Genomic DNA, 4544 nt, shown 5'->3' with positions numbered 1-4544 from the left:
TACATTTATCTTCTCTTCTTGCCATTCCACTAAAATTGCTTTTTTCAGAAGGCTTTGTCTATAATGGCAGGCCAAATTCCTTAGACTCTGGAGTTCCTGAGGCATACCAAGCACCTCTGAGTGCATGGGAATCAGTGGAAATCCACAGGATGAATAGGAAATCTCTAGTTCTTTTCTCAACTTAACTCCCAGAAGGCAGAGCTGCCAAGCAAGAGCTTTCTGGCCAGCAGATGGGAGAATTCTAAGAAAAATGACAACTCAAGAGACACACCTGAACATATTGACATTTTGCTCCCTTCCTTCTGCAATGAAATGTCCAGGTCACGCCTGATCACGGAAGTCAGCAAGTCTCACACTTAGATAAGAATTCCCTAACAGCTTTTCGATGCCCCCACTCTCAAAACGAACAGCCAAGGATCACGAGATATTTGAGAAAATCATCTAAAGTGAAGAAGAAGATCAAAACAGAGGGAAGAAAAGAGACAAAGAGGAGGCCGCCCTAGTTGAGAGAAGACTATTTGCAAAGAGCTATTAATTTCAATGCTCCAAGAGATAAGAAAAGATTTTTAAAAACATGACAAGAAGGGAATGCTTCAAAAAAGATAATAAAAAGGAACAGCGTGGAACAAGAGACCATTTTTGACAATTAAAAATATGGTATATATTAAAATTCATGATGTGAGAGAAGCTAGAAGTTGGACACATCTCCCAGGGAGATAGGGGTTTAAGCCACTGAAAGCCTGAGCTTCTTCCACCGGGGCTGTGTCATATCTGGCCCAGCCTTGAGCACAACCTACATTTTGTTCCTCCCAAATGTTCTGAGGCAGACAAGGGCTTTGGGGCTTTTGTTCCTGCCTCCTCTCACACAGCACCAATCATCCCAATCAATATAACAATTTATTTTATTATACAGATGGTTGGAACGCAGGATGCCAAATACCTCAATATTCAATTTGTCTGTATAGATTCTGCCCTGAAGCAAGGAGGGGAAAGAGACCCACTCCTCATCCTATCCCCAGAAATGTCCCATGTACTGTGCAATATGTGTGCAAAGCAAGGGGGTATTTACCCCTGCATTTCCTGCTTCCACAGCCAAAAGAATGATTAAAACATAGGAAAATATGAGCCATTGTCACCCATCGCTGTTGAATAATGATCACTTTAGTCATGAAGGAGTTTGTGCTGATAAGGGAACGCACTGCCTGGAAAATGTAATGTTTCATATTCATGCATCTGTGCTCTTGCAAATGCTTTCTTGGCACCATCATATTTTGTGCGATTAATTTTCCACTAGGTTTACAAAAGAATAAAAATCCCTTTTTAAAAAGTTTAGCTTGTATTTTCTAAGTAAGTCCTGATGCCAAATGCTGAAGTTATATCTTAGTTTTCAGCAGGAAAAAAAAAATGTTGTTTAGCTGGATAATTTCATTTAGCAAATACCCTTGTCTTTTTCAACATGCCTATATACTTTATCAAATTTACTTAGCAAAGCATATGTTGAACATGCATTATAATGCAGTGAGTCTTCAGTCCTATTGTAATCCTCCTAAACTTCCATAGAAAAAGAACAGAGTATGCCTCAGGATTCTAGTCTCCAGCCCATGATGCACAGAGAAGACTAACAGAGACCATCCAGCTCAGTCAAAAGAGAGTCAACTACAAAGTTCCACAGCAGAATGTCTTGACACTGAGCTGGGCTTGCTGGTCATTCTCAGAATGCACAATTATTCCACTTGTCAGAATTTAATTGGGTCTTGGGAAGTGGTAGAAACTCCAGGGTCATTTCATGATGAATGAAGAACCTAAGATGTATACAGACGATACCATCTGAGTTTTGTAAACAGTAATAAAACAAATGAAAGCATAGCTTCTTCTCAGATCCTTCTGATCCATACTGCCTTCTGCTCCCCCAACACACACACACACACACACACACACACACACACACACACACACACAATATTTGATTCATTATGTCTAATATGGGGCCAGAGAATCTCTAGCTTTAAAAAAAAACTTCTAGTTGATACCAATAATCAGCTAGGGGAGTACCTCTCTCTGTGATCCCTTCCAGGACTTCAGTGGAGAGAAGACATGGTCTGTACCCCCAGGAGCTTGAAATAAAGTGAGAGAGTTAAGACAGAACAAGGCGATATCAGGTGAGTGTTGAATGAGCTATCTGAGTAGTATAAATTCTAAGATTTTTGTAAAGGTTCAGATGCTCACCTCCAGTGGAGGAAGGCCCTAAAATAAGTCTTACAGAATTTTCAGAATGTACAAGACAAAAGATGGAGGAAGCCATCCAGGAGAGAGACAGGGAAGAGCACTGGAGTTTGTGCAACAGGCCCAGTGGCACATGCAGCAAATACTGGCTATGAGCAGTGCCAGCCTGGTCCTGTCCCCAAAATTCTCCTTCCTGGAGATTTTTTTTTGTCCAGATTGGGGCAAGTAAGTAAGGTTTTCTATAGGTTGGAATAAAGGAGCTTCAATGAGTAGTCAGCCTAATGTATCTTAAATTCAGTTTCTTCCATAAAGCTTTCTCAGACCAACCCGAACTTAACATCTCTTGCATCCTCTAATCTCAGCTAGAGCTAAATCAAGGGTATCTAATCCAGCTCCCTTAGAACAGGAACCTGAGAGATTCAGTTGCTTACAACTGTCACACAGGTAGTAGAAGAGCCAAGAAGTAGATCCCTGGTCTCTCGTTGACAGCCCCGTGCTCTCTGCATTACTCCACCGTTCCTTCTTATTGAAGGGACATGGTGTCAGTTCTTAATTTCTCAACCCTGGTTTTTAAATTGTCATCGTCATCCATAGAGTCTAGTGTGACATCAGACATAAGAAGTGCCTGATAAATACTTTTAAAATGGAAGCACACTGAATGTCGTAATAAAAATAAGATTAGACTTCCACTTCTGGAAGTAGATTTACTTTTCCCTATTCCTCCCACTAAGTGAGTGATAAATCCCTCCAGGAATTTCCCATATGGGACTCCTGCAGTCTTAGCGATGAGGGAGTGTCTCAAATCTGAGTCCTGAGACTAACATAGGAAGCTGCAGAAAGCATGAGGCATTGCTCCAGAGTCAGGGCTCATGCTGGGTCCCACACACCCTCAAGCCCTAAGCAGCTATAGGAAGGTGCCATGTTGAGAGTCCAGCCCCTACCTGTCTGCATTCTTCCCTGGAACCCAACAGCCCCTGCATCTCCAATCTCTGGGGCCCTAGGACATCCCCTACCTGCTGCCACAGCAGGCTGCTGCACCAGGGCCGAAACACGAGTCATGGGCAGTGACCCCCATTACCCCCAGCAGTGGGGCTGCCACACATTTGCACACACCTTGAGGACAAGCCCTCACCCACAGCCAATACTGCTGCTGACTGCTGCCACCAGGGCCAAAATGTAAGACACAGGCAAGCCTCTCTATGGGTGACAGAGCAGAGTATGCTAGCATCAGTGCTGGTGGTTCCAGTTGGGCTGGTTCTTGATTCTAGACCCCATATTCACTAGTAGAAGGCCTAAGGATAGGCCAGCCCAGTCTGGCTCCACACCTCCAAGTGCCCAATCATACTGTCTAGGAGTCTAGGTATTGCCCCACTACATCCACCACCATAGACACCTAAACACTCCTCCCAGGAGCCTAAGGACAGGCTCACCCTGTCTGCAGCTGCCACAACAGCTGGAACCTACCTGCATGCACTACCTGCAGGCCTAAAGACTGGTCTGCTCATCACAACACAACCACTGCTAACACCAATGCCTTTGGCCGGGGAGTTGGAAGGTTGTTCTGCTATTGCTTCTGCTATTGCCAATGTATGCCTGCTCCATAGGTACCCAAGGAGTCCCCCATATGCCCAGCCCACCATTGCTGGCACTTGAGCAAGCCACTTGGAGGCCCAAGAATCAGCTCACCTGGAACCGCTAACACTGCTCTGGGGCCCAAGGACAGGCATGCTCCACCTGCCACTGCCACCACTGCAGCTGAGGACTGGTATGTATACCAGGGATCCCCCAAATTTACCACAGCCTCCATTACAACCACTAAGGAAATTACAGAAAGATACCACTGACACTGTGTATAGCCAAAGAAATTATATGGAGACTACACTACTGCACACATGAAGAGTCAAAGCCAAAGTGCTCTCATCAATTAACACCATAAACACATCTCCAACAAAAAGTCCTCCCCTATGAAAGCAAATCCAAGAAATTAGAAAAGATAGCAGATGCACAGATATCAATGTAAAGACACAAGAAACATGAAAAAGCAAGGGAAATAGGACACTTCCAAAGGAATACAATAATTCTGTAGCAACAGACTCCAGTGAAAAATAAATGTATAAAATCTTGGGAAAAGAGTTTACAATAACAACATTGAAGAGGCTTTGTGAGATAAAAGAGAACATGGATAAACAGTACAAAGAAACTAGAAAAAACAATTCAGGATATAAATAAGAAATTTTCCAAAGAGATAGATATCATAAAAAAGGATCAAACAGAAATCCTAGAACTGAAAAATTCTTTGACCTAACAGACATTTATAGGAC

Source organism: Carlito syrichta, unplaced genomic scaffold (assembly GCF_000164805.1).
Source record: "Carlito syrichta isolate Samal-C Ts95f unplaced genomic scaffold, Tarsius_syrichta-2.0.1 Scaffold314260, whole genome shotgun sequence".
NCBI classification, from domain to species: domain Eukaryota; kingdom Metazoa; phylum Chordata; class Mammalia; order Primates; family Tarsiidae; genus Carlito; species Carlito syrichta.
This window is presented reverse-complemented; position numbering follows the sequence as displayed.